The sequence below is a fragment of the Carya illinoinensis genome, chromosome 4 (assembly GCF_018687715.1).
Source record: "Carya illinoinensis cultivar Pawnee chromosome 4, C.illinoinensisPawnee_v1, whole genome shotgun sequence".
NCBI lineage: Eukaryota > Viridiplantae > Streptophyta > Magnoliopsida > Fagales > Juglandaceae > Carya > Carya illinoinensis.
Window position 1 is genome coordinate 27,779,361 of NC_056755.1, and position 26,223 is coordinate 27,805,583.

At 37.1% G+C, this 26,223-nt stretch overlaps 1 long non-coding RNA gene across 1 annotated transcript; it reads left to right on the forward strand.

Moving 5' to 3' along the window:
* The first annotated feature begins 2,383 nt into the window (after positions 1-2,383).
* Positions 2,384-4,120, forward strand: LOC122308349. The gene is made up of 2 exons (XR_006242005.1): positions 2,384-3,079; positions 3,163-4,120. It is a non-coding gene; the product is annotated as an uncharacterized LOC122308349 (long non-coding RNA).
* The last annotated feature ends 22,103 nt before the right edge of the window (positions 4,121-26,223 follow it).

Below are 26,223 nucleotides of genomic sequence, written 5' to 3' on the forward strand. Positions count from 1 at the left end.
TTGCGCTGTACGTTAAAGATACCAATCTGGAAATTTGGGTTGCTTCTGTATTTGTAACATACGAGCACTATGGGCATTTACCTGTTGAAAATTCCAAGTCTCTGATCATAAATGTTCATTTGTGACCCTTCCAACTAATAATGTATCTAATGATATATTAATGGTACTAGCCATCAACTTTTGTAATCTTTTTTTTTTTTAAATAGAAATAATTTAAAGATGATAAAAATGTAATATTTTATATAATAGGATGAAAGATGAAAATAAGACCTTATAAATTATTACTCTGATAATATTAAGAGAACACCTATAAGCCTATTCCCCACTACAACCACGTCCAAAAAAGGACAAGCACTTTATGCGTTGAACTGCAATTTTTCAGCAAAGTTGGAGAATGGTACCACAGCATCTCCGTTTACTTCTAGAAAAAGTTTAAATGCATGCCACCATTTGCGGACTCCCCACGCACGACCCAACGTGGCCAACACATTTTTTTTTTTTTTTAGAAGAACATTTCGATATCATTCATAGAAATCATAGTCAAATACATAATAGCGTACGACAATAACAGCAAAATAAACAGCAGTTAGCAATGCGGAACCCCTGCATCCACTTCAAGTCTGGGATAGATAAAATTAGGAGGGTCAGTCCACCACTGCAGGGTGTCATTCACGAACTGGGCATGGCGTGCTAGAGAATGGGCAACCAGATTGCCCTTACATCCAACATGCAAAACCTCATAGGATGGAAAAGTAGACAGTGTTTTGGATGCATTGATTAATGAAAATGAAACACGGTGTTTTGGATGCATTTTAGGTGGAAAGAGATTTCAACTGCTTTTTGTTCCCCGCCCTTCTTACCTAACTTCATTTTCAAATGCATTGAACTTTTTTTTACAGAATTAACCCTTTTTTCTCTTAGAAAAATAATAATTGTAGTTGAGAGCAGTGTTTTAAATACTATGCCACAGCCGGTATGACCAGTATATGCCATATATGTCGGCCACTGGTCTGGTACATATATTACATCAGTTTCGTACTGCCCCAAATACCGGCCTGTATTTCGGCCTTTACTTTTTTTTTCTCATTTCTTCAAATTACAAACTCATTTTTGACTCTTAATTCAGATCAGACTATTTATAAATTATATATATGTATTTATATATAGTTTATTCAAATATAGACTATTATTTTAGAATATAATTTTTATATATAATTCATTCATATATCGACTATTTCGAAACAGTATATGAAACAGTAGATGTATCAAAATATTTCGTTCCAGTGACTTAACTGGCACGGTATTCAAAACTTTGGTCGAAAGTATGCAAGTGCCATACAATCACTTTGAAAAAAGTTAATTATGAATACAATATCCATATGAAAAAATTAATTAATTTTTTAACAGTGATTTCTACATTTTTTCAACTTGACTACATGACACACACACTCTACGACTATATGAAGTATTACTAAGAATTAATACGAGTATAATTAACATAAAATACTATGGTACTTTAAGTAACATGAAATATTTTCTCCTCAAATCCTCTCTACAACCAAAGACAATCCCCTTTCACTTTATCTATTCATTTTGTATATCTGATTATTGTTTGTATTTAACTTTGATTAGAGAAAGATGAATGAGAAAAGTATACCTGTTTCTGCATGAGTTTAGAATTTCAAGCCCCAGAGTGCACGATGTTGAAAATTCCAAGAAGTGGGATGAGCCAACTTATACATATGTACATCCGTGTTTTTTACGTGGACCAACTGAATCTGATGGGACCATATCTTATTGATGACTGATTCAAAGCATCTAAATATCAATACAGCTCATATCATGATCATGACTTGAGTGACATTGGTTGTGGAAAATAGGACTGTTCACCCGGGTTTGAAACCTGGGCTAACATAACTCGATCTGGGTTAGCCCAGGTTTCATCCGAGCTAGAACTTGGATGAATTTGGGTTGTTGAAATCCAAAAATTTAGATTTTGGGATGTTAACCTTTCTTCTTCTTCTTTTTTTCTTTTTTGTTTTTAACAAAAGCTTATGTGTTATTTATTATTTTTCAAGAAAAAAATAGTGTTGAAAATCAATTATTATTTTTTAATCTAAAAACCTATATTTTATAAAACTAAAAGCATAATAAAATGGAAAACTAAATTTATATAAAAAAAAAATAGCTAAAGCTTTAAGCCTATAAATAAATAACTTTTTAACTAAATGCATATAAAAAAAATTAATATTCATCATGTAAAATTCATGTAACATTGTTTGAACTAATTTTTAAAAATATTACAAAACACATATATTGTTTTAATCAAATTCCAATACACAAAAAATTATCTACAAAAAATAAAAGTAAAAAATTCCTTAAGGATATTTCTCCCTAATTCTTGCTGCTTCAGCACACCTATTCTCTATAGATAAAGGAACCATGAATTTTCTTTACGGTATTTTCATCATTGACTTCCATGAGAAAATTGTAAAAAATAAAATTTAGGAAGAGTTTCCCAAAACTAAATATTATCCATCCATCTTTTCAAAAAAAAAAAAAATATTATCCATCCATCACCAATGCTACTATAAAATTACTGATTACACAATAAATAGGACTAACCCGATTGACCCGACCCGACTTGACTTTTATCGTGTTTTTATTTGATCGTGTTGGTGTTAACGGGTTTGTTTTTTGCTTTCAACCTATCCATATATAAATCCATGCTTATGTTCAGTTATCCAACCCTCCTCCCAAAGTCTCAAACGCTGCTTAGTTACGAGTGATGCCCCATCAGCGGCCGCGATGATTTGTTCGTCTTGGGCATGCACAGTGGCGGCGGTGGGCAAGGTGGACCCTGGAGCACAAGACGGCTTCATCAGCGTCGGAGAAGTTGAAGCAAGCACTATTAGCTGTGATGGTGCTAATGGCGGTGGAAGTAACCGAAGGTTAAAATCAAATCTTTCGATACTGAGGAGGAGAAACCGAAGCTTTCCCAAATTTAGGTAAGCATTGCCAGCAACCAGATTGCCATCAACTCAATTTTCTCCCTTTTAAATGCGACGGTTGTCGAAAGGTACATACTCTCCTCTCCTTCATATCAGCCTCTTTTTTGTTAAATTTCTCTCCTTTCCCAATTCGATCGATGTTGAATAATAGGTTATCGTTTGCGAGAATTGCTTGATGTCGATTGAGACAACGAGGCGGGATGGAGAGGACGAGAATGTGATGTTGGAGAGGCATGAGAAGTCAGGGAACTGCGACCCCAAGAAGAAGAACAAATCGACGTGCCACGTAATGCAGACGTTTTCGAATACACGCATGTGGGTTTTTTCTCCGTATTTGAATAGAATCTGTTGTGGTTTTGTTGTTTGGCTCGTGAGAAAATGGAGGAAAAAAGGAATCTGACGTTGAGTAAAGAAAAATGAAATGGGTTCCTGTTGTTGTCAGGTCACTCGCTTTTTGTTTTAGTCGGGTCGGTTACTTGGCATCTGGTATGCTGTTTTTGGTCACGTTGGGCCCAAACCCAATTGGGACAGATCGAGTTGCAGGCCTAAATAGGAGTGCCGGATTTTGTCACCTGTATAGAGAATACGGCGGAATCTGAATAAGTTTGCTGGTGAGTGTAGGAAAATGGACGGTCCACGTTTTCAAGATTGAGATGCCAGGCTTCAGCTTGAGATGATATCCATGACAGAAGTGGGCCTCAAGCCTGTCTTGGAAAGGACATCACATAATCAAACAAAGATCTTAGAATGAATAGATCAACACAAACTTACTTGCTGGCTCCATAGAATGAATAAATTAATGTTGTTTTGGCAGCACTGCCTATTCAATTCCCTACCGTTTAAATCTTCAAAGTTGGTAGAAAATAACAAGCAATAAAGCTAGTTTTTTTAAATTGGTAAACCTGAATGAGGACACATAGATATAGACATAATTAGTAGGGGTGTAACTGGTCTGTTTGATTCGATTTTGGACAAAATCTAAAACCGAACCGATAATACCAGTTTTACATTTTTTAAAACTGATTACACATTAGTTATCTTTTTAAACTAGTACTTCTGATTTTATTGACTCCGGTCCAATTCGGTCCAGTTTTAATATATTAAGTATATTAGTATACTAACGTATTTATCAAAAAAAATATGTTAAGAATTTATTAGGCAATAAAATGTATTTAATATATATTTTATTTTTAAAGCACATGATCAAATAAATATTCATGTTTAAGATTAAAATGTCATATTATGAATTATAATCTATTACTTCATACATAATTATACATATTATATAAAAAAATTATATATAATATAAAATATATTATATATTATATATAATATTAAAAATTAATAATATATATAATATTTGAACAAGCTCGGTCCGGTGTTGAAAAATATAAAACCGATTTTAGACCGGATTTAATTGGTTTTTATAATGAAAAAATTGATTCTAGACCGAATCGGTTAAAAGCCAGACCAAACCAATCGACTCGGTCTAGTTTTTCGATTTATTTTTATACTCCTAATAATCAGTTGCATATATCATCTATATATAAAAAGTGTCTATAAAATGAAATATTGTTGTTTTAACGGAAAATCTTATTTTTCCGTTAGTTTTATTGTTCCCGTTAAGTAGTAATTAAGTCACCGTTTTGTGGCCCTTGTTGTTGTTTTACTGTTTGAATTCTAGCACCCAGTGACTCTTCGTATTTATCGCTCTCGCTTCGTCTTTCACATGAGAGTTACCGATGTCCCTCATCAATAGCTTATGCCAGCCCCTAAAATCTCCCTCGGAGTGTTCAAATCCCTCATTCAGCATCACTCCAAATCTCTCTCTCATCTCTTTCTCTTGTGCACAGCCGCTCAGCTTGACGGCATCTTCACTAGCCACCTAGTACTGCCTCGATCTACTATCGCGAGCTCCCTCTGGTGAGCAAGGCCTTCGTCTCACGTCTTCCCTCTCTTATGAGTTTCGGTTTTCTCTTCAGTAGATGAGTTTCAGTCCTCCATTTTTCATTGTTTTCCGTTTATTTCATTTCCCCCTGTTAAGCATCCATTTATATCTATTACAAGTGTGCTTTCTGCAAGAATGAAACCAGAGAACACCCTCTTCTCTCCTTTTCTCCCTCAGGCCGTCTCTCTCTCTCTTTAAAATTGATGGGTTTTTTTTTTTTTTATTCATTTCATTATTTATAGATTTTTTAAAAGATATAATTTTTTTGGTTGTTTGATGTTTTTTTTTTTTTAATGGGGTTGTCTCTGGCTTTTTCTTTATATTATTTTGGGATTGGGATTTGCAGAAAGAGAAGATTTGGTTAATGGATGGAAACGATGATGGAAGAGAACTAGGTATTTGTTTTTCCAAAACAAGTTTTTTTTATATTTCATTTTCTCTATTTTTTTTTTTATAGAACAAGTTCTAGAAAGCGATCATATCTTTTCTGGCTGTGGCTTCACGTCAGTTAAATCTTGCCCTTTTGCTGTATCTTTATAGTTCACGTAGCTATTTTTTTTCCTGTATTTTCTTTCTTTGATAATCTAACTCTGTTTTTACAAGTAAATAATTTAACTTTCTCTATTTAGTTTTAGAGAAATTCAAGAAATTGAGATGAAGCACAATTTTTTAATCTGGTGAGCTATGTTTATGTGCTTTTTCTTTCTTTATTATTTTCATATTTATTTTAACTTTTCATATGGTGATATGTTGTTTATCACTTATGATTTTGTACTCAACCACTTGAAATGTTTAAGAATATATTATATTTTGTCCACTAACATTTGTATGAGATGTTTGCTTTTGCCTCAGAAGGCAGAGATAGAAAGTGTACTTTTATAATAAGCAAATTGAAATGTATGAAGTTATTAGTAGAAAATATGAGGATTACATGGATTGGGAATGGTCTCAATTTCTACGTTCATCCCTCAATGTAAGGATGCTAATGTCATCAGTTATAACATGCTCCTTTAATTTGATACTTCTTTTACATGAAACTATTTGTGATTTAAACATCTTGATAATTATATATTTGAGTGACAAGTTTTGCAGAAAGTTAAGTAGTTATTATGAATCAGCTTTCAGGATAAGCTATCTGATCCAATTTTGTGTGGTATTTTCACAGGCGATTTAGACCGCTGAGCATTTTTTTTGTTATGTTTCAAGCCTGCTAGAAACTTTTAGGCTTATATTTGGAAGTGTCTTCAAATCAATAATTTTGAGAAAATATTTCATTTATGAGTATGGATTGATCGAGTCACTACTACTGCCATGTCAATAACAATTGTGGAAAATTTAATAAAGACTAGCCAAAAATAAAACAAAAAATTAAAAAGGTAAAAAAAAGTGGATTTTATCATTGTATAGTTCTAAAAACTGGCATATGTGTGTGGGTGAAGAAAAACCAGGTAAGTTAGATGAGAGTTTGGCAAAGAATGGGCTACTTAAACCATGATCTTCCTGGTTTAGTATTGTTGTACATATTTTCTATTAAAGTTTAGGGATGTTCTTTCTGCTTGAATAACAACAAGCAGAACAAATGTCAGACTTCAAAGTAGAAGAGTGGTATCAATATGTGTAGAATTTGTGTAGTTTTCTTCTTATCTTCCTCTTTATCTATCTGTTTAATATGCATAGAATTTTTTGTTGTGTCTGTTTTGTGCATCTGTTTTGGAGCTTATCAAGGGATGTTGTTGTGATTTCAATTATAAGGATATGAACATCTTAAATGTTGTAATATTACACAAGAAACTAAATAAAATTGGAGGATAAGTGAAGAGAAAAGAGAGTAAAACCTTGTAGAGATCCATGGTTGAGTTGCGGCAGATTTTCCTTCTTTTTGTTGATCTTTTGGACATATCTAAAAAGATAATTGTAGCTACTGATTTGTTGGCTTATAAGGAGCTTTTGATACATTTTGAAGTGGTCTATAAAAGGATATATTTTTTAAGTTTGTTGATGCAACAAAGATGCAAGCAAGAATCTATTGGAAGAGCGACCTGGGATTAAGAACTCTACCCTCAGTGCTCTTATTCTTGTGAAATGGAATGTATTTATTTGTTTCTTACATGAACTTTGTTATGTGACAAATGACAGATGAACTTATTCTTCTTCAATAATATCATGTTCCGTGGTTACAGGATTTGAATGAAGTAGGGAGAAAAACTTGAAATGACAAGGCTCCTGAGGCAATGCAAGCATACAAAAAGGAATTTGAGGACTACAATAAGTCTACTACTGCAACCTTGGAACAGAACCCTGAAAAATGAAAAGCTTTTGAAGTGAGAAGAAAGGCTTTGTTATACCGTCAAGGGCAGCTGTTGTTATTCCTTCTATTGGTGTAAAAGTTGACGTCTCATATCTTATTCATCAAGTTCCCATTTAATCTATCATGTGTATAGTTACATTTTGGGGTATTTGATATGAATGTGATTTTTCACATGTTGCATTTGCATGTTTGTATATGCTCGATTGTTTCTTTTGCTCCCAAAGGCTACATACCAAAAGTGTTTCCCCCAGTTTGATAGTTATCGACCAAAGCCTTACAGAGATGAATTTAAGGAGTGGGATTTAGAGCCATGCATATTTCAAGATTGCTATTTAGATATAAAGGTTTTGTTCCTTCTTTTTTTTTTTTTTTTTTTTTTTGTGAAATAGACTTCATTTCATTCAATGAAACCGAAGTTCCAACTATGACTAAATAATATAGGAAAACCCAAATTACTAGCCAAACTGCTCAACTGTGAGGGGCTCCCTCTGTAATATCCGCTCCTTCTCTCTTCTTCTTTTTTATGAGCCTCGATCCACGTGTCAAAATTCGGTGTATGTGCTGATCCTTGTTCTACGTGTTGAGAGTCAGTCTATCTGACGAGTCTCGATCTACGTGTTGAACCTTATCTTATGTGTTGTATCTCGATGGCGTGTTCTGAAAATTATCCTGCAGATTTCAAAGTAAGATAGATATTTTAATGCTTACGAATATTTTAAATATTATGAAAATATCTATAGACGATATTTTCAGTATTATTAGATAAGCTTGTTTTTAATGTAGCACAATTATAATATTTTAATGAGCTCTGAAAATATTATAATTGTGGATAATTATTTATATTAAATATTTTAGTTGTTTTAATATATTAAGAGGTTTAACTTTACGTTGAAAACTCTTATTCAATTTAAATGATTTTATCCTCTTTGAGTAATTAACGATGCTTTATCATTTTAAATAATGACGAAGAAATATTATTTTATAAACTTTAGTTTATAAAATAATATTATATCTTAATTCCTCTCAGTGTTTTATTTAAGTGTTTTCAATAAAACACTTACGCATTTTCAAATCAGTGTTTAAACTCATCGTTAGATCGTTTGTGGATCCCGAAGCGTAGGATTGAAGATAAATACCCAGACCCCTACCCTTTTTCCTTCACTTTTTCCTTTTTCCTTTTTCTTCTTCTCTTTCCTCTCCTTCTCTTCGTGCTCGACGTGAACCGGTTTCTCCTCCACCATGTCCGATTGAAGCTCCAGCCGGCGCCACCTCCGGCCACCATGCCTCACCTCCCATACCGGCGTGATCTTCTCCCTCCAGCGAACACTACCTCACTGGTGGTGAGCTACACCGGCCACCGAGTCTCTCTCTTTCTCCCTCCAAAAAAATGGGTCTTAATGCTTTTTCCTCCTCTTTGGACCACCATACACGGCCGAAACGGCCACCAAGCACCACCATTGGAACCACCATGTCAAGGGCTTCCTCCCCATGTCCTTCTTTCTCCCTAACTCTCCTTCTTTCTCCGATGGGTCTCCACACACACGTTCGGTTGCACCACCGTGCGCCACCGTACACGGCCACCCATGGTGTTTCAACACCACCACCTTGTTCCTCTCATCACCATGAACTTTCCCAAGAAATTCCATGGCCAACGAAACTATGTAGAGCTCTCACTCTCCCTCACTCTCCAAGGCCGAAAATGGCTTCAAATGGCCGATCCGCCGTCGTGAGCCACCGTATGGCCACCACCTCGCCACCACAGCTCCACCACATCTTCATCTACCTTTCCCTAGCTTCCCATGAAGTTCTATGGTCTTTCACCACCTCAAGCAAACTCCTAGCATTCGGATTTACTGTTCACGGCATGACGCCGCTGTGCTACGCCACCTTTGACCACTACGAGGCCATCATGATCCTTTTCAAGGCTACACCTAGCTATCCTCAAGCCTGAACCACCACTTCACGTGGTGGACAGCCACCATACGCGGTGCTACCGCCATGTACACTCCTCCGATGCTTAATTGTGATGAGCAGCGAGCGAAGCACGGGTTAGCCCATTGATAGTATAATCCTCTATCTCTAGTTATTTACGTTTGAAGTAGTTGATTGGTTGGATAGTAAACTGTGTAATTAGTAATTGGGGAGTTCGCTGCGTAATTGTGCAGCGAAAAGTAGTTGTGAGGTGATGGGCTTGAATTGTAGTATTGTGGATTGTACTATGAAGTGTGGACATGAGATGGATGCCATAGTTGTGATATGGCGTGATGTGTGAAGAGAGTACGCATGGAGCGTATTTTGTGTAATGCAGCGATGCATCGTGTGTCGTGCGTTGTAGTAAGGTGTGGCGTAGAATGAAGGGAGTGAGCATCGAGTGCACTCTGTGTTGTATGGCGATGCACCATGTAGTGTGCATCGTGTTAATAGAAGTTGTAGTGAAACGAGTATGCGTACCACATACTCCATGTGGTGTAGCAATGCACGGTGAAACGTGTATCGCAGTGATGTTTGTCATAGTATGGATGGAAGAGAGTTCACATGAATGTATTTTGTATTAGGTCGTGATACACCGGATGGTGTATCACAGAGTGTCGAATGGCATAGCAGAGAAGCGTGGAGTGTATGGTGTAGCGTCGGAAATTGTGTAACAGTGTCCCGAAACAATGGTGATATGGGCTGTAGTCTAAAGTGACGAGTGTCACCTTGTGATTGACTATGGCTAAGAGTATAAGGAAGTGGTGGAAAAGTATCAGAGCGTGCAGCGGAAGCATGATGGATATCGTGATGTGTCTCGGGATTTATCTCGAATTACGTGACGTGACAGATGTGCATTTATGAATGCAATCCTCTCTTATTAAGTGTTGGGATGAACTTATAAAGAGTCGGAAAGTAGGAAGAGTCCTATCGACCGGGTCTTAACAAATTGGTATTGGAGTTTGGAGCTTGTTTATACAAGCAAGCGTTTATTAGAATTATAAGTTGCTCTTAGGTGAGAAAAAGGGGATGAGATACATGTGTCTTTGGTAAGACAAGTGTACAAGACAGATTTATCATATGTAATGAGTAATCTGTCCTGATTATAGTTACATGGTATTTTAGCCCCAGAGTTGGCTTGAATTCATGTAGTCTAAGTGGATGGGAATGAAGATGTAGTATGGGTTAGGATACGTGAAAATAGTGACGAGTATATAGTTTAAGGTTAGGATGCATGACTCTGTCGGTCGGAATCATGCGTTGGATTGTGTAAATAGAAGAATGAAATGGAGGTCTTAATGTCTTAACCCTAAGGTGAATCACAGAGGTTCACTTTAAGGAATTAGACCCCGAAGGTTTTAGTATAGTAAATAGCACGTAAGAGCCTAGGGATGGATAGAATATTTCAAGCAAGGCATAGTTCTATTTTCTAGAATAGTTATTTATGCATTAGATAGATGATGACATAAAGTTATGTGTATGCATGTAGGTTGCCATCTGATACGCACATGAATGGACTGCATGGATTGAGTATGGCATGAAGTCCAGGTAAGTGTTACGTTCATACTCTTCTAGAGTTTTCTCTATAGAAATGGAAAAGAAGACGAAAGCTTTTCTATAAAAAAAAAAGAAAATGAAACGTAAGTTTTCAAGTATAAATACGTAGCGGCCTTCCTTGGCCGCCCCTTTTTATGCACCCAAATTATGTACGTATATGCATGTGAATGGATGCTATAAGTGGTACGTATTGTATGTATGTTTATGAAAGGAAACGAAATGAAGCTTTAAAAGACGTTAGAACTGTTAAGGACTGTAATGATTGTTAAAGAAAGAAAATCATTTTTTTTTTATCTTAAAGAAACTCCTCTTAAAGCAACTTTTATGAAAAATAAAGAAAACTATGCTTTAAACGACACGAATAAAAGTAAATGATTGTAAAGAAATGAAAGGATTGAATGTATGATGTATGAAAATACGTAAGGGCCACATGGACTGTACTGGAAATGATATCAAAGAAATGGGCAGATTGCAATGCCGGGTAAGTAGTACTAATAGTGCACCCAGTGCTGCACCCTGACTAAATGGATTCCTAACCCGCGGCCACGGGCGGAATCAGGTTCAAAAGACCGCTAACCCCAGCGCACGGGGCGTAACAGTATGCAATGGCCAATGAAAGTGATAAAAATAAATGAATGCATGTTAAGAATAGATGCATGTATGTATGTATGAAAGGACTGAATGCATGAATGTACGTAAGTAAGAAAAGATGGTTTAATGAACATATGTATGCATGAATGTAAGAAGAACTACAAATGCATAAAAAGATTCTTTAAGAGATGAAAGCAGCGATGCGTGGGAAGCTGTTTTAAAGAAGAAATCATGTTTTAAATAAAAAACCCACCTCGAAACCTTTTCAAACGAAGAGAAAGACATATGCATGCTATGTAAAATATGCATGTATGGAATGATAACTGCATGACTGGAAAGCTATGTTATTATATTTTGACTGTATGAAGTAATACTTACGAGTCATCGACTCATTTTAGTTTTTATGTGTGCCCTCCCAGGCACAAGATGAGCATGACAGGTCAGGACAGGCACAACCCAAGGGAATGAGCATGAAGGCCTAGGCAAGATGTTTCATATTAAAAGCTTTAATTATGAAATGTAATGTTTTCCGCTAAAAGCTTTAATTAAGAAAAATGGAATTTTATTTATAACATGGAGTCTTTTGTATTCTGGTATGAATGGAAAGGAAATTTAAAAGGAATCGTAATTCCCGTCGGTTTTTGTAAAAAAAAAAAATCGATATGAAAAAGGACCCACCACAAGGACGGGCGTTACACCCTCACCCATAAATTTCTTTATAGCGGACATTGTCTTAATTTCTACATACTCTCTCTTGACAACAATCAAACTGAGAAAGCGCTCTGTTTAAAAAAATATAACTGAAACGACCTCTCTTCCAAAAAAGAGAGATATTAACACGCTCCATCCTCTCAAGGAGGAGGAGTACAAACACTCACCTTCCTCTAATGGAGGAGTGAGACAGTCACCCACCTTCCTCCTAAAGAGGAGTGGGACTCTACTGCTATGGACCTCAAGTCCAATAGCCTATTTTATATATATATATATATATATAAACAAAGTACTTAAAAAACAAAATACATGATCCATTCTAAATCAAAAACAAATGGGCCCAAAAAACACCAAATCCCATGGACCACGTCTGGCCCATTAAACGACAGGCCCGTGGATCATGTCTGGCCCATATAAACAAAAGCCCCTGGATCACGTCTGGTTGCGTGAAGGCACATTAAGGTTTCATCTTTAAGCTGTCGCCGCCTCCCTTCCCTCAACGAGATCACCAGCGCACAAGCACTAGCTTCCGTTGTGGTTCACAGGAACTGCACTTTGGCCGGAGCACCGGTTTCTGCACATCCACAAGTAAAACATTTTCGCACCTCACCCGCCGAGACCCATCCCACCCTGCATCGCATAGCGCCACTCCAAAGGCCGTCGTTACCTTTCGGTAACTTCCACGTCTGCAAGAGGACTTAATCCTCTGTTTTATGCTCTGAAAATAGAGCATTTACAACCAGAACAACCGACCGGGAGCAACCAGCTTAGAAAAAACAACCTACCCTTTCCGAAACAGGGGTCATGCATCCCTTTTTTTCTCCGTCCCCTTTGCATTTCACCTCTGTTTACAATCAGAAAGAGGGAGAGATAGATTGATGAGCCACCGGGATCTTGGGCTATGCGCATGAGCCATGGCGTCACGCCATCAACACAATCCATCACCGATTAACCTTATCCTCAAAACTAGACGAAGCAGAAAAAACTACTAACTAGAAGAACAAAAACGAAAGAGGGAGGGAGGGAGGAGGGAGCCGAGGCTCCCACCTCCCCAAAGGGACGACTCTGAGTTTCCCTTCGCGCAAAGGGTTTCTAGGGTTTTCGGGAGCCTCTCTGAAGTTTTGGTTCTACTTCTAGGAACCCTTGTGTTCGAGTTAGAGGGTAAAGGGTCCCTATCGTAATAAAGAATTCAGGTAAAAATTCGATGCAAGATTTTGGTGCTGGGGAGATCACCAAGTTAATGAATTGTTTTGTTCCTTTCTTGACACTACAATAACACCGTGGTTTTCTGATCCGAGTTCATTTTAATATTTTCATGCACCTCTATTTGTCAACAAGTTGTGCATCCTAGATTAATGTACCTGATAATGTTTTAAATTGCTGGAAAATTAAGACAACTCTAATTGTGGTTTTTAGAGCACATGCTTTCTTAGTTAGAAAACCTTTTTCTCAAGTCCGATGTTCACCATACTAAATAGTCATATCTTATTCATTGATTTACAAAAGTACACATCCAACAATTTGTTAACTCTCATCTCCAACGCTTATGGTTGAGGCCCATGTCCTCTACGGTACTAAACAAGAGCAATAGGATTGACCTCTTTCCTTTAATTATTATACTTTTTGTTTCTATATTTGCTAAAACTTAATTGTTTTCATTCATTAGATTATTCATTAATAATTTTTTTGAAAAACCATATTATTTTTATAAAAAAAAAAAAAAAAACTGTGTCACTCAACTTTGTATTAAACTATGTTGTAGTTTGAACTAATATTTTTATCTTCTAATATATGAATTAAATTATTGATTGAAATCAATTTTTTTTATGAATAATATATTATTTTTTAAAAATAATCAATTCACCTAGCTAGACAAACTTGCTTTGCACGTTACTCCTTTACTAGTATATATATATATAATAAATTGAGTTATTATATCAAAACATAGCCATTGCATATATAATACCAATACCTCCATTGAAGATGAACATTTCTCTCATAACAGGTTCTAAAGTTTTCAACATGAATAGAAAGTAAGACTCACAGCAACCTCGGTTGAAGATGAAGCTAGATTATCATCGAAATAAATATTAAAAAATGAGTTAAATATATAATAAACTGAGTTAGATAGATATTTAGAAAAATATTTCAAGTTTCAAAATTATTTTCAAGGTCCATCGACTATATGTATTATTCAAACTTTCGAATGTCGATTGGTTTGGTCCTTAACAAAATTTGGGTGCAAAATAGGGTTTTGACAATTTATGGAGATACTGAACTTCTAAAAGGATCCAATATGTGTCCTCCAATACTGAATGCAGACTCTGAGGCAACAGTGGAAATGAAGGTGGCTAACACATCACGTGTTACTTCAGCAAGAACATGATAATTGGCAGAATTAACTTTCCACCAATCGAAGATATCAAAACCGAGCGAGTCTTTTATACACGCCTCAAACAAATAGTTCTCTAGCTCCAATGTAAATTCCATAACAACCTATTCCTCAAGGTATTTGGTGAACATGATTTGAAATTTACTCAAAGGAGGTGCTAGCTCATTACCAATATTTGTATAGGTAGTGCTTGGCGTCTTTTGAGCCACATTAGAACTGCCCCTACTATTCACACGAAATGTGTTATACTACTCAATCATGCGGCCTAAAATGAATTTAACGTTGTCCTCTATCTTATCTGTCAACTTATACCCTTTGCACTTTTGCAACTAAAACTTCATTGCCATAATTTTATATTGTGGATCAAGCATAAAAGCAATAGATATAATCAAGTTAAACCTGTGTTCGCTACCCCAATACTTATCATACTTACTTTTCATATCGATGTCCATAATACTTGTGCTAATATCATATTACTCAAGCACATCATTTAATGCATCTTCAATTATGCAACTTTTGGTAGCTTGAGCTCCAACATTATGAAGTTGCGGTTAGCCTTTTTTTAAAATGGAACTTTTGGCTGCTAAACTCCAAAATTTCAAAGATTTTTTTAAATAATGAATTTAAATTACGATTAGTAATTAGGGACTGGAGAAAAATGAGGAGAATAATTTTTACATGTTCAAATGAACAAAACAAGGAAACTAATCATTTCATTTTAACAAAAAAAATAATAATGTGTACAAGTTCAAGATCTACAAGCTACATTCAAAGCCGTAGACTTTTAAAAACAATGATATTCACTCTAAACAATTTACATTTTTGTAGTAGTAGATCGTATTTTTACTAAAGATGCTCAATTTTCAAAAAGCTTGCATAGAACTAAGCACCATGGCTCGTGGCCAAGAAGTCTAGATGAATGTATCACTTGCTTCTCTCCTTCAATATTTTAGTTGGAGGTAAAAACCAGTAAAAAATTATTTAAAACCTAGACACGTTGAGCATGGCCATAAAGACTAACGACAGTAGTTCTCCTCTCATTTGGGGCTTCCCATACATTTATAAGTGCATAAGTGGATGCAGGTGATAATAATTAAGCAAAATTGTAATATTTCATAGAAGAAGAAGAAGTACAAAGAGCATATGCATGAAGGATGGAAAAAGTATATTGTATATTCCTCTTAGAATCAAAGGCTTGATACATAATGACCCTCATATACACATTCTGTCTAACAAACTAACCAAAAGCATACCAAAAATAGAAGCCAACTAATAAAGGAAAAATATCTACCAAAAATGAAAATAGTAATACTTAAAAGCAAGGAAAACAGAATATATTTACAAATCATCCATTTACAGTTTTAAGACTTCTAACTATACGACTTGTAGTTGCTGTAAAGGGAGACAACATGCAGCTTGGTCATATGCAGTGTGTAATAGCCTCCCTCAAGATAGAGAATAGAGATTCACTATTCCCATCTTAGATAAATGTAATTGAAAAATAGAAGAAGGCAAAGCCTTTGTAAAAATATCAGCTAGTTGACATTGTGAGGCAACATGTGCTATGGTTATGCTTCTCTCTTGGATCTTGTCTTGGATTAGATGACAATCCAATTTGATTTGCTTTGTTTTTTCATGGAAAATTGGATTGGCATCTATATGAAGGACTGCTTGGTTGTCATAATAAAGTAATGCAGCCTATGGATGTGAAACCCAAAGGTCAAGAAGTATATGAGCCAAGTGAGCTCAGAACATGTTGTTGCCATGGAATGGTACTCAGCTTCAGTGGAGGAACAAGAAACCACATATTGTTTCTTTTTCTTCCAACAAATAAGTGAGTCTCCAAGAAGTATACTATACCCTGTCATAGAGCAACGTGTGTCAAGACATGAAGCCCAATCAGAGTCACAATAGGCCTTGAGTTGAAGCTGAGATGAAGAGGATAGCAAGATGCCTTGTCCCGGGGTTGCCTTAATGTATCTAAGGATCTTATGAGCTGTGGCTAAATGTGTAATTGTAGGGTGATCCATAAACTGACTTTAGAGCTGGACAACATAGCATATACCAAGTCTAGTGATAGTTAGATACAACAAATGGCTAATGAGTCTTTGATAAGAGCTTGGGTCTGGTAGAGGATCACTAGAAGTCTTGCTTAGCTTGAAATTCTGCTCAAGAGGCAACTTGAGAGGCTTGCTACCAAGTGTACTCGAGTTAGCCAAAATATCCTAAGCGTATTTTCTTTGTCACAAGTGAACCCCTTTTGTAGACTTGGCAACTTCCAAACGAAGAAAATAAAGCATACTTCCAAGCTTTTTAATCTTAATTTGAGTGTTAAGGAAGGATTTAAGAGATGCAATAGAGGTTGGACAGTTCCCAACGATAATAATATCAACTACATAAACTAGTAGTGCAGTGAAGGATGTACCATCTAATTTAGTAAAAAGGCTGTAGTCAGCTTTAGATTGCTCAAAACCAAAAGCAATAAGAGAGGAGGAAAACTTGGAATACCATTGTCTTGAGGCCTGTTTAAGGCCATAAAGACTCTTAAGAAGCTTGCACACTTGGTTGGGTCATCCTTTGCTATAACCGGGTGGTTTGTGCATATAAATCTCCTCATCCAAATCACCATAGAGAAATGCATTGTTAACATCAAATTGAAGAAGTGGCCAACCTTGCACTGCTGCCAGAGAAAGTAAAACTCTAATAGTGACAAGTTTGGCTACTAGAGAAAATGTCTCTATATAGTCTATACCTTCTTGCTATGTAAATCCCTTGGCATCAAGCCTTGCTTTCAACCTCTCGACAGACCCATCAGCATTAAACTTTGTCTAGTAGACATACTTGCAGTTAATGGCCTCTTTTCCAGGAGGCAAGTCAGTGATAATCCAAGTATGGTTCTGTTCTAAGGCTAATAGCTCAGTGTTTATGGCTTGACACCAACTAGGGTGTTTCACAGCTTTCTTGTATGTAGGGGGTTCAGAAATAGTGGAAATGAAATTGGAAAAAGTAGTGAAAGAGGGAAAGAAATTTTGGTACTTAAGAAAATTTGCTAAAGAACAATGGTTACTAGTAAGCGGAGATGGACACTTGGACAACAACTGAGAAGGAGCTAGAAGTGAGGTTTGGTGACAGTGAGATTCTTGCAAATATTGTGGAGCTCTCCTTATCCTGTTGGACCTGCGAGAAGGGGGGGGATTACATGGAGTACCAGGGGTGGAAAAGGGGGGTACAGAATCATGAGGAGAAGTAGCAGGAATGTGTGAAGGAGGTGAAACATAAATGTTGGGAGGAGTAGCAGGATTTGGAAAGGTGGCAGGTTTGGGATGGGAAGATGATGTAGGGAAGTCAAGGGAATCAGGTAAGGGTTGTGTAAAAACAAAGGTAGGATTGTGAGAGGGAGTTGATGAGAGATGAGGCAAAGATTGAAAGGAAAAATTGAATCATGGAATATCACATCCCGAGAGACAAAAATGGTTTTGGACTCAAGATCAAGAAGTTTATACCCTTTAGTACCAAAGGGGTAGCCAAGAAAAATGCACATGCGACCTCGGGGATCAAATTCTTTCTACCTTGAGAAAGAGTGAAGGCAAAGCAAAGAGATCCAAATAATTTTAAGTGAGCATAAGTGGGTTGGGATTTAAATGAAAGTTCAAATGGAGTTTAGTTTTTAAGCAAAGGACTAGGAGTCCTATTAATAAGATATGTGGCTGTTTTTTTTTTTTTTTTGAAAATCGGTAGCCACCCACATAGCGGCCCTGTCCCAAGTTTATTAAGACAACCCTCACATATGGCGGAGGAAAACCGTGGTTACATCACTATCAACAGGGATTTTACAAAAGATAAACAAAAAATAGAAAAACCCCTGTGATCAAAGGAAAACAAAACAAAGAAAGAGCTAACAACAAAAAGGATAGCATGATTACATCCTTAGATAAGGAAGAACCCACATATCCGTACGTACTAACCCACGAAGGATTCCCCTATCAAGGGCCAACCCTGTTAAAAACTTACCTCTATTAAAAGCCCCCTCTTTGGCAAGATAGTCTGCAACCATGTTTGCTTCTCTGAAAATATGTTGGATGGAACACTGTAAACCAACAAACAAACACTAGATGTCATCCCAAAAATCCCACAAATACCATAAACTGCATTTCCCAGCCTGAATCCATTTTACAATAACATCTGAATCGGACTCCACCAAGATGTCTCGAATACCCAACTGTTGTGCCAACTTTAACCCATCCAGTAAAGCTCTCCCCTCAGCAACAGTATTGGAGACCTGCCCATAATGAATAGAAAAACCCGCCAACACTCTACCATCATGATCTCTAATAACCCCACCTCCACCTGCTAACCCAGGATTTCTGAGCGAATTCCCATCAACATTGAGTTTATACTGACCTACATTTGGCTTACTCCAAGCTATAGCTTTCATACTTTTTTCCCTAACATGAGAAAAAGGGCAATTTAATTCTTGTAAAACCTTGATATCATTTGCATGCAATCTATCAAATTTTCGATGCGGGGAAAAAATATCAATTAACATCAATTTGATCCTCCTTACCACACCCCTCCAATTAGAAATCTTGCCTTCCATTCTATGCTCACACCGTGCTCTCCATAAAGCCCACGTGATAATGATTGGTAAGATGCCACGACAACAACTTACTTGAGAAGATTCTGACGCTCGAAACCACCACACATTCATAACCACAGTCCAGTTTTGGAGGTTAGGCAACCGAACCACCAAAACATCTGCAAAATACCTCCAAACCATAGCAGCCAACTCACCACTACAAAGAATATGATCAATGGATTCTTGTTGTGGTAAAACACAACAATGACACTTTGAAGCTAGAGGAATTCCTAGCTTAGAAATGATGTCATCCACAGGTAAAACATGTTTTTTAGCACGCCAGCAAACAAAAGACATTTTTTTTGGCACCATACTATGCCAAAGCCATTTTTTCCAAAGACAAATAGTCCCTATCTCTCTAATTAAATGCCAAGCAGATTTGGTAGAGAAATTACCGTCCGGATTAGGCTTCCAAATACGCACATCTGAGCCACCTAAGATTTGAACTGGCGAAGCAATAATTTTTTCAACCATCTCTTCCGACACCAGCAAATGCAATTTAACCACATCCCATCCAGAACTATTTAAGATATCAGCCACCAATAAATTCTCATCTATACTAACCTCTTCTGTATTAGCAATGGCCCCATCCCCCAACCAATTATCAAACCAAAAATTACAAGCACCACTTCTAATCAAAAAACATGAATTATGTTGCACAATCGGCATTACTGACAAAATACCTTTCCAAAATCTTGAACCTGTGGAATTATAAAGAGCCATAGGGTGCTTACCACCCACATATTTCTTCAGAAAGAATTTTGCCCACACCGAGTTCCCCTCCAACAGTTTCCATGCAAATTTCATGAAAAGAGACTTTTGCACATCATGTAGATTCTAAATACCCAAACCTCCTTCCTCAACCGGCAAACAAATATTTTTCCAAGAAACCCATTTTCTTTTTCTTTTATCATCAGTCGAATTCCAAATAAAATTAGAGAAAATACTTTTGATGGCCTTGAACACACCCTTAGGTAAATTCATAACAGAAAGAACATGAATTGGCATACTAGATAAAACATGTTTGAGAAGAATAATCTTACCCCCAAAAGAGAGAATGTTACTCTTCCACCCAGCCAATTTTTTCTGCAACTTTAACAACAAAGGCTCAAATAATCTGATAGTCATCCGCCCCACATGTAGCGGAACTCCCAGATAAGTGCATGGCCATTTCCCCTCCATAAAACCTGTGATCCTCAAAGACTCCAATTTTCTAGCAACAAAAAACTTAGAAGAGAAAAAAATAGATGACTTAGCCGGACTAATCATCTGCCCAGACATAGATTGATACGCTTGCAAAGTCTTCATAATCTGCATAAGAGATCTTTTACCCCCATTTGAAAAAATAGCACATCATTAGCATAAAACAAATGAGAGATCAGAGTACCCCCATTAGCATTAAATTAGCTTGACTCTTTCCTGTTGAAAATCAACATTAATCATACGAGAAAGCAATTCTTGGGATAAAATGAAAAGGTAAGGCGATAGGGGATCCCCTTGCCTAATACCACGGGAAGGCTTGAAAAAACCCTTCAAAGAACCATTAAGCATCATCGAACACATAGGAGAAGAGATACAATTAAAAATCAGGCCCCTCCAATGATCTGAGAAACCCAACCTCTTCATCACCTCCAACAAGAACCTCCAATTTACCCTGTCATACGCCTTTGCCATATCTATTTTAATCATTACATTACCACCTCTCACTTTTTTATTCATAATCTGAACCATTTTTTGGGCAATAGAAATATTATCAAAAATGCTTCGACCTTTAATAAAGGCTGATTGTTCCTCAGAGATTATTTTCTGCATGATTGGTTCCAACCTATTCACCATCACCTTGGCTAAAATTTTATAAACAACAGAGCATAAACTGATAGGCCTGAATTGCGAAAAACCCCTCGGGTCATCCACTTTCTGTATCAACACAATATTGGTGGCCCCAAAGAAAGTAGTTAAAGGCTTACCCTCAAAGAATTCAATCGCCAACATCAATAAATCTTCTTTGATAATATCCCAGGCATGATGGAAAAAACTAGCAGAAAAATCATCAGGCCCCGGACTACTATCTTGTGGAATCGACCAAAGCGCCCTTCTTAACCTCCATCAAATTTGGAACTCTGCAAAGAAACTGGTTATCATCCCTCAGTAATAATAGGAGTTATAAGATTCATACCAGGCTCCTCAAAGGACACTGCCGACGTGGTTAATTGCTGCTGGAAGAAATCAACCGCCCCCTCAAGGACTGCTTCACCTGAATCAAGAACACTACCATCTTCAAGCGTCATACTCTCTAAAGCCTTAAATTTCTTTTTACATCTAAGAGAAGCATGAAAGAAAGCTGTGTTTTCATCTCCTTCACAAATCCACTTAACTCTGGATTTTTGACACCCCATAATCTCCTCTCTATGCAAATATTGGAGATGCTTTTGCTTGCATCTCAACAGTTCAACTTCCATATCTTGAGTATAATTATGCTGCACATTATTCTCCAACTCAAGAAGCTCCTCTTCAATAATTTTAAGATCTACTCCCACTTTTACCAAAGACCTCCCTATTGCATTTCTTCAACACTTGTTTCAATTTTTTTAATTTTCTACTAAATTTTCACCATCGGGCATCCTTGAAATTCTTGCCGCCAACACTCACTAACCACACCTAAAAAATCCTCATGCAAACACCACATTCTTTGAAAACGAAAAGGTATAGGACCAACCCTCCTATCAACCCATAAAGAAGTAATCATAGGACAATGATCAGACGAGGTTCGAGGAAGATACATCAAACAACTATTAGGAAACCTCGATAGAAAACCAGTATTCACCAGCACTCTATCAAGCTGAGCCCAAATTCTTCCACCCCCTAACCTCCCATTACACCAAGAAAAACGATTGCCAGAATAAGGAAGATCAACAAGACTACAATCTTGAATACATCTATTAAACTCGTCCCGCCCCCGAGAAGACTGACAAACTCCACCAATTTTCTCACCTTCAGACCGGATAATATTAAAATCCCCACCAAGAAACTACGGTATATTTGCACCACCATCTAAATCCTGAAGATAAGACCACAGGACCCGACGCTGTTCTTGAAAACAACTTGCATAAATAAAAGTAGTCAACACTCTAGAATTGCCAATAGAAAACCAACCTGAGAGAGCTTGAGCCATCACTGAATGCAGTTGAAACTCTATGCCATTAGCCCAGAACAACCAAACTTTACCACCTGCGTCCACATTATTACAAAAATTTGGAAGACGTAACCACCGCGCCCAATGAGCACACTTATTGACTGAAAGAAAAGGTTCTAAAACTGCCACAACTGAAGGATGGTATTTATTATTGATCCGCCTCAAACTTGCCTTCGAGGAACAAATCCCTCTAATATTCCATATGACTCGTGGTCGAATGTGCTTCCAAGTGTAGAAGTGTCAAGTTGTATCAAGGATAAGTCCAGGATTGTATTCCACAGGGACAATGGGTTATCAGAGCGTACAAGAGTTTTGTGAGTAACAAATGAATCAAGTATGAGAGATGAAAATTCAAATGCAATGCAAAATGCTAATCGAAGCTGAAATTAGAGTTTCTAAAAAAAAAAAAAATTAACGAACACTTGGGTTGGGTATGAGACTCTCTTTATTTCGGATTCTAAATAATTTTCTCGATTAACAATCCAGTCAAGGCATTGATAAACGGAAGATAAAAAGTTATGCTCAAGTTTTGCAATATTTTTTTTCTAAGGGATTCTCTACCTTACTAGCCAAACACACATTAACAAACAACTGAGAGAGGCCTTGATAGTTTTCAAGCTTTTGTTGTGCCTCACATCAACAACAAAACAAGAGCAAGAGCCGCAATCTATTTTCAATTTAAATCTGACTAGTAACGTAGTAAAATCAACAATTAACAACAAAATATTGCATCGATCTAGAATCCAAAACAAATCAAGCTTCGTTCCATAACCCAAGCTTCAAAAATTAGCTACACATTATGTTTCTAGCGATAAAAATAAATTTAAGTTGAGTCATGACAAAACCTGAGAAAATATCCGAATGAGATAAATCCTAAAGATGTTGCCACTGCCCGCAGGAGATCAAATACTAAAATAAAAACTGAAACGTAAATTGCAGAAAATAGAATGAAGAGCAACCATGAAAAATAAAATGAAGAAACAGCCGAATAAAAATAAAGATACTGTCTGAAACGAAAATGAAATAAAAATAAAACTGCTGCAACACCGAATGAAAATGAAAGAAAGTAATAAACTCCAAGCTAAGCTACTGCTGTAGCCGAATAAAAAAAAAAGCAAAAGAAAGTGCAAGAAAGATAAACTCGCTGCGCAAAAACTAAAACAAAAGAAAGAAAATAAAAATACAAACTAAGCTACTCAACTCCTAGCTTAAACGAAAAAGAAAACAAATGAAAGAAAATAAAAATCTAAGCTAAGCTACTCTACGAAATGAAAGAAAGAAGAAGCTAAGAACTCCTAAACTAAGCTACCGAACTCTCCTCCTTTCTCCATTTCAGCCTTCTTTCCTTTTATAGCCGTGTGTCTTGTGAGCTGCTCATGTGATGCCGTGGTGACCTTCCATGTGCAGAAGCAAGAAAGCTGAAATGAACAGCTTGCCTTCCATGATCCCATGTGATCTCCTGTTGCTCCAGCTTCTAAAACAAAAGAGGGAACAAATCTGCTGCTGCATGTGCATGTTCTATCAAAGCATGTCCGAGTGTCTGCTGTATGTGTGAGTTGATGTCCATGTGATGTTGTCCGAATGAGTGTTCTGCTGTATGTGTGCTGCCCACTGCATGTCTGCATGTGCTGGTTTGTTTGAGTGCTGTCCGAATGATGCTGCATGTGTGCTGTCCACTGCATGTCTGCATGTGTGCTGTCCATGTGATGTTCTTTCTTTTGCTGTAGTAGCTGCTGTCCGAGTGCTTTCTGTTCTGCATGTGCATCGTCCATTTCTTCTCCTGCTGCATGTGTGAGTTTGTCCAGCGTGTGTGAGTGTCTTTGCTGCATGAAGATTTTTCTGCAAGTGCTGTGAGTGTTCTGCTGGTGCTGTCCGAGTGTGTGCATGTGCATTGTGAGTCCACTGCATAATTGTATTGCCGAGTGAGTTTGTTTGCTGTCCATGTGATGTGTGCTGTCCGAATGAGTTTGTTTTGCATGTGTATTGTGCATTTCTTCTCCTGCTGCTCTGCGTCTGCATGTGTGCATGTGTTCCTGCATGTGTCCGAATGCTTTCTGCACTTTTCTGCATGTGTGCATGTGTGAGTCCACTGCATGGTTGCATTTTCTGCATGTGTGCTGTGTTGGTCTGCTGCATGGTTGCATGTGTTGGTCTGTATTTTTGCATTTTTCTGCATGTGTGTATGTGAGTCCATTGCATGGTGTCCGAATGTGTGCATTTGATCTCTATTAGATGAGATTCCATAAAACCATAGTTAACTTTTCTTTTTTTTTCTCATAGGTCCCATTCATTCTTTCCTTCCATAAATGCCCTACAATATATAAATGAAATGATATTATAGTTTAAGTATTTCAAGGGCAAATATGAGACTTTGATGTGCAAAAATATTGGCATCAATTAATTTGACATTCAATATTAGAATTTGATGTATAATCAAGTGTTCAATCCTTATTTGATAAAATAAATCACTCATTTAAACAACTTAATTATGCAATTCTAACCCTTTATCACCATACAAGAATATTCATCATTTAATAATGTTTATTAGAACGTGTCGTTCGTTCAAGAACAACAATCGGTTTCTTTGCTTTATTACCACGATATTTTCTTTTTTTCGGAACTTCAATCTCACTATCTGACTCATAACATTTAGTAGCCAATTCTTCAATCTCATCCTCATTATCATTATCAGTCAAAGAATGTGCCAAAAAAGGATACCTCAAACAATTTTTAGTACCTATAGCATTGCAGCAAACTTCTCCTTCAAGAGCTTCATCAATCAGCTTTAGAGAGCTTCTAGGGGACCCACGGATATGTACCAAACCATCACCCTCATCCTTTTCATCCAGCTCTTCAGACTCCTCAAACCAAGACAACTTACCAGCCGATTGACTCCCATAGACGTTCGGTTCCGCATCACGTTCTTCCTCATGTTCCGTCAGCTGAGTGTCTTCAATCCTTTTCATCTCTTTATCCTCCAAGAGAGCTCGGGTCTGTGAAAATAAAACACCATTAGCATCCATAAATAAGGTTTCCATCTGGTCAGACAGAGCAATACTCTGTTTCTGGGCAATCCGATCCAAAATTGCTTGCCGTCGACTACTCGATATTTCCTGCTTCTCGTTTCCAGCCTGCACTTTCTCCTTTGTTTTCTTCTCCCCTACCACCTTCCATACTTTGGTTTCTAGCCCCTTCCCATTATCAACCGAATCCATTTTCTTTTTCCTCTTCATGTTGTACTGATTTTTAGATTTGCTGGAACCTTCCGAGTGCCCCTGTTTCCTACACCAGTTACAATACATCGGTAAGTTCTCAAAAATAACTTCCTGAAAAAAACTGCTCTCCAGCCCAGGTGATCCTATCCAGAAGTGATTCTTCAACGGAGCCGATACATCCAACTCCACACAAATTCTAGCCGCTTCCGGTCTGGTCACACACAACGTAGCATTATCACATTTCAAGAACCGGCCAAAACCATCACCAAAACTCTTCAACATGGACATTTGGAAGTAATTCGGTGGTAATCCAAGTAGTGTAAGCCAAACAGGGACCAACGGGGGCTCAGCCTCTTCATTAAAACCCAGAGTCCAGTGGAAGATCTTATACGGCACACCATTCACGTCTGAACATCCTCTTGCCATAACCGATACAAAGTCACCCTCATTAATCAAACGAACCAATATATTCCGAGAGTTTCTCAACTGACCGACCACCGGCATAGCCTTAAGACCCCATCTGCTTTTAATAAAGATTCTAATCTGATCCAAAGAAGGCTGGCGCCATTGAAATTTCAGAACAACTGCAAAACGAAAAGGCTCTGCCGATTTCGCTACTTCAGCCGGAGAGAAAGTGAAGAACATCTCCCCATCCACAAAACGTGGTTCACGTACTGAAATATCCAAGGA